This window comes from Pleurodeles waltl, chromosome 9, assembly GCF_031143425.1.
Source record: "Pleurodeles waltl isolate 20211129_DDA chromosome 9, aPleWal1.hap1.20221129, whole genome shotgun sequence".
In the NCBI taxonomy this organism is placed as follows: domain Eukaryota; kingdom Metazoa; phylum Chordata; class Amphibia; order Caudata; family Salamandridae; genus Pleurodeles; species Pleurodeles waltl.
The window spans coordinates 538,565,644-538,579,661 of record NC_090448.1 but is presented as its reverse complement, the minus strand read 5'-3'; positions in this window follow the sequence as shown (position 1 = coordinate 538,579,661).

The following is a 14,018-nucleotide window of genomic DNA, read 5'->3' as shown; positions in this document are numbered from 1 at the left end:
TAGCTTTATAAGGGAGCCATTTTAGAAGTCTGTAGTAATGTGATTGATTCTACTCAAACCTGTACTGAGTCTGGCCGCTGAGATCAGTGTGTCATTTAATGGTGCTAACTTTACTTGGGTAGGCCAGCAAGAGTGGCACTCCTGTAATCTAATCGGGAGATGACTAGAGATTGTACTGTTAACTGAAAATCCATAGGGGGCAAAAAGAGTTTGATTTTCCTTAGAATATTAATTTGGTGATTGGATCCACTGATGGTTGTGCTAATATGACTTTGCTTAATAAGCTGTTGGTCCAAAGTTATGGCTAGAGATCGAGTAGAGTCAATAATGTGTGTTGAAAGCTCTGAGTTATTTGATTTATGCTCTTTGTGGGCAGAGAGATTGTGAGGGGCGATCAAAAGGAATTCCGTTTTGAGGGTGTTGAGCATGAGATGATTGTGGGTCAGCCATTTTTTGGTTTTCAACAGAGTGCAATTGAGTGTTCTGATGTCTTTAGTTGAGGAGATTTTCAAATGCAGTTGTCTATCATCAACATACATGTGGTGATGAATGTTTGAGATCTTTAAAATGTCTGTAACATTTCCATGAACAAGTTGAATAGCATGGGTGAGAGTGTGGAGCCTTGAAGTATTCCAATTGTTACAGGTGCAATGTCTGATAGGGATTGGTTGATTTTGATTCTCTGAGTTCTATTATGAAGGAATTAAGCAAATCATTTTAAAACGAGGCCAAAAAACTCCATCTTATTTTCAAGGAGGTCAACCATGCTGTCATGTTTCACTGTATCAAACGCTGAGGAGAGATCAAGAAGTATAAATAGACAGGATTTATTCTGATCAAGCAATCTCAGGGCATCATCAATAATGTGTGTCAGAGTAGTTTTTGTGCTATGACCAGTTCTGAAGCCAGGGTGGTACAGATCTAGAAGTTGTAATTGTTCAATGTGGTTTCAGAGTTGTAGGTGTAACCATTTTTCCAGAGATTTTGCTAGGATCGGGATGCTGGAGATTGGGCGAAATTTGTTGGGGATGGACTCTTCAGCATTAATTTTTTTGTAAATGAGTGACTTGTTCAATCTTTAGGCTATCAGGAACCAAGACTTGAGAGAGAGATGCTTTGATAATCTTCACTCATAAAGGAAGTATGGAAGTGTCAAAAAGATGACTATCTTGACCCCAATGGAGAGTAGTAAATGAACAATTCTACATTGCACATGGCCACTGGGGACAATTATGTTGAATCCGATCTCCTTTCTTCACAGACCCCGATATGAGTTATTGCAGGAGAGATTGTGACAAGTACGCCTTTGTTGGTTATTAGACCGAGAAACCCGGCTCACCCAGAGTGCAGGCATGCACAGAAGAGACCAGAGTCTTTAAATTTCAAAACATGCAGGAGATGGGGCAGAGACTTCAGGAGACATCATCGCATCTCAAGAGCAGACGGAGGAAGGGTTGAGGAGGATGTGTTCAGAGTGAGGAGTTGTGCTTTTGGGAGCCGGAAGACACAGATAACAAAGAGATGCTCACCACAGGAAAGAGGAACGAAGCAGCAGGACCACAGGAGAAGACGGGAGACCACCACCAATGCAAACTGCCCCGTCAGGCTCGCGGAGGAGCATGGCTATCCCAGTTACATCACCGTTTTCTAGAGCACTACAGTAGATGTGGGCAAAAAGTAGGGAGGGAAAATTACGCTAGATATGTGTCCATATCTTGCTGAAAGGAATAGAGAGAGCAGGGAGAAACTTAACAAGCAGCCTTGTTCATCTAATTATTTTGAAGTGCTCCCGGTGTGAAACAAACAACTATATTGATATTGATAATTATTTATAGAGAGCATGAATACCCAAACGCATCTTGGTGCTAAAATAAAAACTATCACCAGCTCAAAAAACTGAAGGAACAAAACAAGAAACCAACCAGGCCCTAAACCCCATTGGCAGAACTGGAGAAAAGCCAGGTTTTAAGCAGCTTTCTAAAACCCAGAAGATTGGCTTGGCCTTTCAACTGCACAGGCAGGCTGTTCCAAAGTTGGTCTGCCAATAACTTAAATCTTTTGCCTCCCTGCTAGATCTCGTAATTTACAAAGCCTGACCAATCTGGCACTGGAGGATCTTAATGATCTACTAGGAATATACCAGATGAGATTTTCCTTAAAATATTCTGGGGCAGCTCCATACAGTGCTTTATGAACAAGGCATTGGGCATTGAACTTAACCCTTTTCCTCACTGTCAGCCAGTGTAACTCATTTAAAGTTTCAGAGACAGACTGAAATTTGGGTATCTTTTTCAAAAGTCTAACTGCTACATTGTGTAGACATTGCAGTTTATTTAAGGAATACTGATGGGTTCATAAATACAAGGCTTTACAGTAGTCCAATCTGGACAAAATCAATGCTGTGACCACTGTTTTCTGGGGATTAGAACAAATATACATCAGGATTTTCTAAATGTTGCACAACAAATAAAAACAGGAAGAGACTAATTTATTTATTTGTACATTAAAAGACAAACGATCATCGAATAGGATACCCAGATTTTTTACAGTGGATACTGGAGTAGGAGGAGGACCCACAAATGAGGCCACCAATCCTGATTTCAGGATGGATAGATATTTTCCAAACAAGAGGACCTCAGTTTTAGATGAGTTAGCCATCAAACTGTTTTGTCTCATCCAATTTACATTAGCCTTCATACAGTTAAGGAACCTCAGAGCTGTATCTTCTATATTATTGGCAAAGGAGATGATAAGTTGAGTATTGTCAGCATAAGCAATGGGGGAAAAGCCAAAAGAACGGATAAGTTGTGTCAAAGGTGCCACATATATATTAAAAAGAGTCGGGCTCAAAGACGCGCCCTTTGGAACTCAACAAGGAAAGGAGAAAGATTTTGATTTTGATTCTCCCACAGCTACAAATTGTTCTCTCTGAAAAAGAAAGGAGCGAAACAGCTGTAAAGCAGATCCTCCAATCCCGATTTCTTCCAGTTGTGCAATAAGGATCTCATGGTCAATGGTATCAAAAGCCACCAACAGATCCAGTAAAATCAGAGCTGCCTTCCCTCCATTATCCAGAGAACTTTTCACTTGGTCTGTTGCCACCACCAGTGCCGATTCTGTACTATGGTTATGCCTAAAATAGAATTGTGTTGAATCTAACACTTGATATTCTTCTACATATTTGGACAAGGTGGCATTCCTGTGTTTTTCCAACACCTTAGCTACCAGGGGAAGACGGGAAATGGGACGAAAGTTTTTTACATCTTTAGTGTCAAGGGAAGGCTTTTTTAGCAACGGGAGAATAGATCTTTCTTCGAAGCCAGAGGTAAAGATCCTGCCTCCAAAAAGGAGTTCAATAGCAGTGTAAGTGGAGGTACAATCGCTTCCTTGATCTCAGGCAGACTTTTTTGAAGGCATTGATCCGACGGAACACTGAATTTAGTCTGACTGTAAGTTTGGCCACTCTGTCCTCTGTAAGTAGACGAATACTTACAAGGGAACAAGGCACCGCCCTTACCACAATGGGAGCGGTCTACCTTCATGTTGTTGTCCTTAAACTTGCCGCACATATCCTCAACTTTGTTTTTAAAAACCACGCATGTTGATTACAAATCTCTTGATCAACATCAGATATAGAATTTGATGGAAGGCTAGATAAGAATTCCACCATTTTAAAAAGCTATTTAGTAGAGTTCTTATCCACCAGTATTTTTTTTGGAAAAAAATAGTTTTGTTCAGACAAAATAAGACAGTTATAGTCTTGAATACACTTTTTATATTTCCCTTGCTCTAACTCATTATACTCCTTCATCCATAGCTTTTCTTGTTTCCTACAATTACGTTTTAGCTCCTTAAGCTCCTGAGAAAACCAGGGAACAGAGGGTCTTGCTCTGCAGTTCCTGACTGATATTACCGGGACATGACCATACTGATCTATTCTGCAAAAATGTCTGTTGTGAGTGGAGTATAATTTGAAATGAGAGAAAAATAGGTGTATTTACTAGGTCTAGAATGCAGATTATGTTCCAGATTTTAATATTTACCAAGGATATGGACTTTTTTGGAGGATTAACCTGATGAGGCAACTCCAAACTAAAGTTCACCTCCTTATAATCAGACCATAAAATTGGTACAATCTCATCAAACCCGAAACCTAGCAAACTGGAAAAAATAACATCCATGATATAACCCCCATTATGGGTAGAGGAATTCACAAGCTGAGGAAGATTGAAAGTTTAAAATATCTAAAAGTGACTCTGTCTCATTATTAGTCAGATTGTCACAATCAAAATTTAAATCACCTAGAATTGTGCAATTTGGATTCTGCATAAACGGTTCAATTGCTTCTGCCAGATTATCCAAAACGAGTGCCTTAGGGCCCGGAGGTCTGTACACAAGCAGGCCATTATAATGGGATTGGTTTGAGATTTTACACCTGAAAAACATTGCCTCGCCCTCTTCTAGTGAGACTGGTCCTATAGCAGCTATAGGAAATCTTCAAGAGACAATGGCGAGCCCCCTGCTCCGTTTGCCACATCTGTCTAATCTCAAAATGGAGTAGTCACCTGGGATTGCCTCCATCAAGTCAGAATCAGAGCTCACATCTGCCCATGTTTCTGTTAGAAATGCCATATCTGGTGACTGTTCTTCCATATAGTTGTAAAATTCAAATCTATGTTTAATAAGGCAACGTGTATTTATCAGTACACATTTAAGTCTTGACGTTTTCCCTGAAAGTAATGGCAGAGGACCAAAAGCCTCTGTATCTACAAAAGAAGAAGCTGATCTGGGCAGACTTTGCCAGTTGCAGTGTGTACAATGCGTATCAGCTGTGGCCAATCTGGGGGAGAAAGCTCTACAACAGGGGCAATTAACGTTATCTATGTCCAGTACTTAATAAGCCCCATTTGCCCAGGGGTTCTGACCCCTGGTCCGAACTTGGTGCAGATGGGGGCATACAGGCTTGCCTTTGGAGCACCGACGGCACGCCTGCTGCGCACATCCGCATAGGACTGCCAATTATAGTGAAAAAGTAAAAGTATTAAAATCCAACCCCCCTCTTAAGAATTGCTGCCAAGAACAACTCACTACCTTCAGCAAAAGTTGGGTGCATCAGCGCATCCGCATCGCTAAGCAAGAAAGACTAGAAAGCTGACCCAAGATTGCGCCCACCAATGCCAACGGCACTGAACATGGCTGGAAATGCCAAAAACAGGCTGTGATTAAGAAAATAGGACTACCAATTACAGTAAAAAAGTAAAATGATTAAAATTCACCCCGCCCCTTTAGAACAGTGAGGCGATTGCTGCCAAAAACAATTCACTGCCTTCAGCAAAAGTTGGGTGCATACCTGAGCATACAACGAGAAAAAATTAGTATAGGCCTTGTGTTAAGTTCTTTTTTTATTTGTTTTATTTATGCAGATGGTGACTGGGACAAGGCCAATAAACAAACTGGGTGGCCCTCCTCAAAAACCCTCCCTATAATGCCTGTGGGAAATAAAATCAAAAGACCTACCTGTGGTATATTTCTTTTCTTGAGGGGCATCTGTCTTCTGTGGTGAACCTGACCAGTCAGAGGAACCCTGAAAGCAAAGGAATGGAGAATTTACACTCTACACTATGAGATGCAAGGACATTGAAATAAAAATAGTTTTTTAAGCATATCATCGGTGAATTGATCATAAATCCTGCAAAGCATTACAGGAAGATCTAAGCTCTTTGACAAGCTTAGCAGGCAGAGGATCATTAAAATAGTTGGTGGGTTTTATTGATGTCATTATTGTGAGTATGTCGATTCTGTCAGGGACTTTGAAGGAAGACCAAGTAGCCTTGTTTTTTGTGGGATATCCAGAACAAGTAAAACTGTCCAGGAGCTGCACCAGGATGAAACTGGTCTGACCAAGGCTGGGCAAATGCTCAGAGGTGAGTTGGAATTCTAATTTGATCTTTCTTGCCTTTTCGATGAAATATCCAGAGAACTCATCAGCATCAGGTAGTGTTTTCTTGTCTACTGAGTGCTGTTTAGAATGACAAGTTGTTGTTTCATGATTTCAATAAGTATTTTGGGTCTGTTTTTGGCATTATCTAATTGTGACCTGGAGTATTTTGCTTTTGACCTTCGGATGTGTTTGTTACAGGATATTCTTAGTGCCCTCATTTGGTTGAGGTGAGAGCCAGATGGGGAGATTCTCCAAGATATCTCAGCAAACCTTAGAATGCCCCTTTTCTCATTTAAGTTGCCATTAAGTCAGGGTTTGGACTGTCTGCTAGGTATTCTTTTAAGCTGCTTCGGAGCGATCGTGTCCAATATATTTGTCATGGTTTGGGTATAGTGATCGGTAAGTTCATTCACATTCATCATGTTTGTGGGAGGAAGTAGGATGTTGTAGCTAACTGCATTTAGCTTAGCAGGATCAATAGTTCTTATGTCTTTAAACCATTGTCTGGGTTTAAGCAGCTGACCCTTTCTAGATAACACCCTTTTCAGGGTAAGGAAGGAGATTAAGTAGTTATCAGATCAGTCACAGGGAGTTATACATTCAAGTTGTATCAAGTTATCCTTAGTGATGATTAGATAAGGGTGGACCCTCTATTGCTTGTTGGGCCCTTGAAAGATTGGGTGAGGTTGAGGTCCATAAGGAAGGCTTTGAAGGTGTTAAGAATGGGGTCATTTAAGTCATTCAAAAGGATGTTGAAATGCCCAAGGAAGATCTGATTGGTGTGTTGGTCAGAGTCAGAGGAGATGGACTCCATCATTTGTTCATTATTACCCCAGTGGGCGGTAAATTGTGTTCAGTTTACAGACAAGTTTGTTATTGCCCCACATTTCTATACCTATGTATTCACACAATGTCATTGTAACCATTTGTGATTTTGTTAGGGTGAGTATGGAGCTGTAAATGCATGCTATGCCATCCCCAGCTCTTCCGGATCTGTCCAGTGTGATGATGTCGTAGTGGGGTGATACTAGCATGTCCAAAAGTGGGAGGCAATGACTTATTGAGCCATGTTTCAGTTAAGATAAGGAGGTCAAGGTCTTGAGCAAGAATAAGATCAGCGATGTCAGCTGCATGTTTTACCGCCGATCTACAATTAGGGAGCAAAGATCTGAGATGAGATTTGTTAACTAATGTCTTATGGTGTGCTGTGTGGATTTATAGCAGATTATGTTTGTTGATGGCTATATTGTTGAGAATGGGTTCTCTATGGGGGTTAGAGAGAACAGCCTGGATGGTGCTCTGCGAGGGTGTCAATTCCTTATGTGTATTGGTATATGTTAGCCAAAGGGAGTGTATATCAGCATCAGATAGGTGTTCTATAACCCTCTGGGCTCCAGAGGTAGGACTGGAGTGGGGTTGGGCTCTCACAAGCAAGTTCGGTGAATTCTCATTAATTATTGAAACATGATGAAAGAAGTTAGGTTGTACCGTAGAGAGTTGAGCAAATTGATTAGTGTGAGGGGTTCTATTATACCAAGAGGTCAAGTTAAGACTTAAGTGCATCTTAAGATTCAAGGTGATGTATGTAAGGCTCTGGAGACTGGTTTTAACTAACGGAAGATCTTGACTAAGGGCCATAAGTTTGTTCTCAAGGAAGAGGATTCATCATTATAGATGGGAAGGTAGTGTGGCCTAGAGGTGGAGGGGGAGTGTGTGTGCTCACTGACGTGTAGGGGAAGGTCTGTAACCCAGAGGGACCACCGGTGGTGGGAGAAGGAAAGGCTGGCAGTGGACAGCTAGGAGAGAGAATACTGAGTGTGATGATAGGATGAAGGATAGAAAGAGGACTAACAGATGCAACATCAGTGGGAATTCTCTGATGTCGTGAGGTCCCTTCTAGGGAGCCGTAGAGGTTGATAAGGTCACCGCACATGTAATCTCCGGGTTTAGGCTGTTGACCAATTTTACTCTGTGGTTATCATTTCGTGGCCCTCTATGAGCTAAAGGTCTGCAACGCTTCAATAAGTGGATAATGGGAGAAGGGCAGGAATCATCATTAGGAGAAAGAGATCTGGGTCCGTCAGCAACAGTTTCTGTATTACAGAGACCGAGGGGGAGATGAGGTGGCAGAGGAGATAAGATAGAGGAGGGACTGAATGATACCTGTGTTTCGGTCACCGAATGGGGTGAGGAAACTTGTCTTTGAGAGGTTATGGGGGCATAGTTAGGTATTATGTTCTTGATCTTCATGACATTTTTTACCAAACCTCTCTAGATTACCATAAGAAGATTGGATGAGAACATATCCATTTTCTATAGGGTGATGGTTGCCTCAGCATTGAAAACTGCTGATGGTGTTATGGTGATACGAAGCGCATGTGGTGTTTTCCTTGATGTGTTAATCTGGAGTGGTGCTGCAATAGCTCTTCTCCATTGTGCTCTCCTGTTAGTTAAGAAGATTAAATCCATAACCACGGCTCCTTTATTAGTACAACAATAGTCATCAGATATAAGTGTTTTGGAGTTCTGTTTAAAAAGACTATGGGGGTCATTACGACCCTGGCGGCCGGCGGTATGTTGGCGGTAACACCGCCAACAGGCTGACGGTGTTCCGCCAGCAATTATGACCGTGGCGGAAAAGCCACGGTCATACCGCCGGCCCCTCCACTTTCCCGCCAGGTTTCCGCCTGGCGGGCATAATCCCCAGGGCAGCGGTGCAAGCACCGCTGCCCTGGGGATTATGAGTCCCCGACCGCCAGTCTGTCTGTGGCGGTAAACACCCCCATTGAAAGGCTGGCGGTAAGGGGACTGGGGGTGCCCCTGGGGGCCCCTGCACTGCCCATGCACTTGGCATGGGCAGTGCAGGGGCCCCCAGGCATAGCCCCATCGCGCATTTCACGGCCCGAATTTCGGGCAGTGAAATGCGCGACGGGTGCTACTGCACCCGCTGCACATCAGCATTGCCGCCGGCTCTATTACGAGCCGGCTGCAATGTTGATGTGACATTTCCGCTGGGCCAGCGGACGGTGACACTGTTACCGTCCGCTGGCCCAGCGGAAATGTCAAAATAGGGAGACAGGAATACCGCCGGCAATGGCGGTATTCTGTCTCCTGCGGCCTCGGCTTTCTTTTTGAAAGACCGCCGAGGTCGTAATGAGCCCCTATGTTTGAAATGCTTGGCCTCTTGGCTCTGATAGATTGGGGGTAGATAATTTTACATACATTACAACCCACCAGTGCCATCAAACAGTCCTTAGGGCTTAGATTGTAGGGTTTCATAATAGCAGTGATGTCCTGATACTCAATGAGTAGAAACGTCTGCTGACCTCAGAATACAGAAAGAATTAGTAGCACACACTAGAGTGCTATTAGCAGGGGTGTAGTGTTCAAACCAAAAAATGGCAGTGCAAAAGACTGTCTGTGTTGAGGTGTGTCGATGTAAAGAGGGATCGACACAGTGACATTGCAATAAAATCAATCATTCCAGGCAAAGAAAGCACGGAATCCTTCCTCTTATCATTATAGTAGAGTCGACTCACCAAGAAACTTAGGGCCTCATTATGACCCTGGCGGGCGGCGGAGGCCGCCCGCCAGGATGCCGCCCTCCAAAATACCGCGCCGCGGTCAAAAGACCGCGGCGGGTATTACAAGTTTTCCCCTGGGCTGGCGGGCGGTTGCTGAAAAACCGCCCGCCAGCCCAGGGGAAAACGACCTTCCCACGAGGATGCCGGCTCGTAATCGAGCCGGCGGAGTGGGAAGGTGCGACGGGTGCAGTGGCACCCGTCGCGTATTTCAGTGTCTGCAAGGCAGACACTGAAATACTTTGCGGGACCCTCTTACGGGGGCCCCTGCCGTGCCCATGCCATTGGGGCCCCGCGACCCCCCCTACCGCCATCCTGTTCATGGCGGCTTTCCCGCCATGAACAGGATGCCGGTAGGGGGGGTCAGAATCCTCATGGCTGCGGAGCGCGCTCCGCAGCCATGGAGGATTCACACGAGCAGCGGAAAGTCAGCGGGAGACCGCTGACTTTCCGCTTCTGACCGCGGCTGAACCGCCGCGGTCAGAATGCTCGTTGGAGCACCGCCAGCCGGTTGGCGGTGCTCCCGTGGTCGGTGGCCCTGGCGGCCACCGGCCGCCAGGGTCAGAATGACCCTCTTAATTTTCTATCATAGAATCAGGTGACACAAAAAAAATGTTCAGACGGGTCAGCACAAATAAGTTCTAAAGATGGCCTCTCAGGTGGCAATGAGACAAAGGAGTCCTTCTTTTCTTTTAATCAAATAGGTTAGACATACTGAGTCCTTCTTTACAGTCTGTGGAAACGTGTTCCAAGTCCTATGTCAGTGTCAATAGTTGAGGAAGAACACCATCTCGAGGAAGTGGTTATGCCGGTAATTGTAGAGAGAAAAACTTCCCAATGGTGTTTAGGCAACAGAATAGGGTGACCCAGCTAGCCACTCAAATGGCCACATAAAAGCAAAACCCTATCTCAAAAATGAGCAGGCAATCCGAGTCTCATAATTGTGGAAATGGACTGGATCTTGCTGATAGATGTGCAGAGGAGAAGCCTGCATTATGAGGAAGTCAGCTCAGGGAAGTAGGAAGGGGGCCATCCGATAGTGTACTTCAGGTATCAGATGAAAGATTTCGGAAGACCTACCATGGCTTCAGTGTGGAGTGCTTTGGACACACACTGGCCACAGAGTCAACACTTCAGGCTCCAGCGATGTTACAATGGGTCGAGCTGGGGTGAAGGACCATGATGTAGAGCTGCAGGCGCGAGCCATACTACTAGCAGACCCACATTCATCAGCTGCCATCAACAACCACTTAAATGGAGCCACCCCATTGTGTGCAAGAAAGTAGACGGAATTGCGAACCCCGGAAAAATGGCCATGAAACCCCAGTGAAAGCAGTCTCTTCATTTATAGTGTAGAGCCTGGGCATTGACCTGCTAAGACAATGCTGTGGCATGGCCACAGAGAAGTGATCAAGATGCGATTCATGTTCCTCACAAAGCTGAGTCTGCCCAAAAGTGGAGCATCCACCTAGGGCAAGTCTGGGAATGGCAGGCAGATCAAAGAAGGTAAACGGGTCAAAGGAGGTAATCGGGTCAACAGCTAGTACCCAACAACATGGAGCTGAATAGTGCTAAGGGAGCGAATTATGCTAACCAGCATTCTAAACCTATTGTTGGCATACTGGGGATGAAGAGCAGCGCCTGCTGATGGCAAGACAAAGAACGACTGGTGGGTGACCAAAACAAAATGTAGGAAGCACTCGCCGGAGCTGCAAAACTTCATGCTCCTACTCAGTCTGGTCAACTTCGTCCCGGCAGTCAGAAAGCAAGAAGGGGATGAGCAAATATCAGCCCCCACCAAAGGCACATCATGGGACGGTGGGTGGGTCATATCAAACGGAGGCCACACTCACCAGAGCGGCAAACATCAAGGCTCCAATTGCATCAGGTCGGTTTCGTCCTGCTTGCTGCATCAGGTCAGCTTCGAGTTCGAGAACGCGGAGGGGAGGGAATCAGGACATCAGCTGCGCCCAAACATCATAGATTGAAGCCCATGGTGAACTTCTTCTCTTCAAAATTTCGTATAATTCTCTCATGAGAACTGGCATGAAGGACGGAAACGTCAGCTTGGCAATGAGGTCCGTTGACATGATTAACACTGCCTCTGTTATTATGTATTCAGATATTTTTTTCTCTAACAGGTATAGACGCAGGAGTCTCTCCTTTGACACAAGGAGGTAAGTGAAAAAGACACGGTGCATGCACATTATATAATACAGTCCTGACGAAAGCCATTTTGATCCAGATGGGCACAGAAAAGATGTCTGAAACATGTTGACCACACAAAAAGGGACATATGAGTACCACAGAAGTCCCTAAGAAATATCCCCCAAGTTTTCACGCTTATCAAGTGTCACCTATAAATAAAGAACCATATTGAGTGGCAGTCCTGGAGATAATTTTGAATCACTAGCACCTCACGCACCACCAAAAAAACAGCTCTGCAGTAAATCTGGCATTGAAGCACACCCTGTGGGCATTCGCCTCCCAGGGTGGGAATCCGATGATGCAGCAAGTCACCAACAAGGTTGATGAATGAGTATTCTTTTACAGCAACCCTGAGGTTCGTCCTATGGTTAAGAGACTCTAGATGTTTCCACTGTTAAGTTGGCAATGATGTTCGTCCTACATGTTTGGAAGGTATGAGACAATACCCAGACATGACGCAATGAGAAAAGTTAAAGTGTGGTTTTAAGGTGAGTTTCAGGATTCCATACACAGGGCCACAATGCTGAGCTGACAATTTATAAGGACTGAAGCAAGTGATGAGCAACAAACTGATGAAAAAGGTGTAAGTGGGAAGGATGTCTGCACTTTTGAGTATCTCCACATTTCGACCTTAGCAATGTCAGTTTTCGGGGATTGTGCCTATGTGGGCAAAAGGAAACTACAGACTTATTCACCACTTGACTGAAGGTCAGTGGCTTTATTGTGGCAATAGAATGCTCAATTTCCTAAGGTCATTGATGAAGCAATTAGCTTTCTCAGGAGCAGTAGTATGGAGACATAAATGGGACAATCTGTCATTGTGAGGCTTTCGTCTGCTGTTGGTGTACTAGGATGATTTTCTATTACTGGGGATAGAGTTTGACGGAGCAAGTGATCCTTTTCAAAGCCATGCCCATTGATTCACAGTGGCCCTTGCAGTATTTGAAATCTTCAGCTCTTCCCTGGGATGGCTTGTGAAGATAGTGATGGAATCAGAGCAAGTGTTGCAATACCTTGACTATTTCCTTTATGTGTCATCCGTTCTGTGTCCCCGGACCCCACACCCATTCTGACATCACTTGCACATTTATGCCTGTCTTCTACCCTCCTTCAACTAAACTGCCATTCCACCCTTCATAACTGCCCTGTTCTTCCTTTCTGTCTGTACTGTGAGGTGGGGGTGGGAGCAAACTCTGCTCCTCCTTCTTTTGTCCAGCAGAGGCCAACGCAACATGGCACAACTGCATCCTTTGACTTTATTGCATATGCCCTGGTAATCCTGCCCCACCAAATTGGTATCCTGCATGGCTCCAAGGTGCACTCCCTACCATGTTCATCCAATTGGCCACACTTACCATGGTGCCACTTCTTCCGTACAGTCTGCCATGATTAGTTGCGGTTTGACGTTCGCGGAGGGTAGGTCCAAAATCCGGACCGGTAAAGGAATTATAATCAGCCAAGTCCTCGGAACGTACTTACCAAGGAGCCTGATCTCGACTTGGGGGCAGGCGACCTGGCTACGACTAAGCCTGTATACTTCAATGTAAGTGACCGGCTAAGACAATTCTAATTTTTACATTGTTAAATTTTTGTTGATTTGGAGAAGAGCTGACTCACGTTTCTTGTGAATTTTGGTCCTGATGAAGCGTCATTGGATCCGCAAGGACCGCACAACGCGAAACATGTTGACCCTAGTTTAGGGGGATCTCCAGAGTGACATCCCTCCGAGTTCACTGCTTTTGAAAGTAATTGAGCATTGATACTCAATTTACTACTTTCCCTTGTTTTTAATCTTGGTTTCATCTCTGACTATTGATTAAAATTATGAAATATGTAGTGATGAGTAACCAATTTTATTCCATTCTTTCGTTGTCTCCTCTGCGCGCTGGTGCCTGAATGCAGACATGCTCGCCTAGATAGTTGGAACTCACCAGTCACTATCAAGAACAGAACGGCTTGTTGCCCCCCTGTTGGGGAGCCCGTCAGGCCCTGCACTGCCGGCCTGGCGTGGAGCATTACCCGATGATGATGCTAGTCATCCACTGTGATTCTTGAGGGTACTCGCCCCTGATAGTTCAAGTCTCCCTAGTCTCTTCTTGCGTGGAACAGTGTACTTTCGTTGTTGTACTATTGTTGGGAGAGTGTACACTGGACCAGTTCAATCTCCCGGTCCCCCCCCCTTTCTTTATCTTTATGACTGGTACTGTGCCTTCCACTCCTGCTTTCCTTCTCTTCAACCTTTGCACTGTTGCCATGCTGCTGACCTGTCCTCCCGTCCTATGAACGGG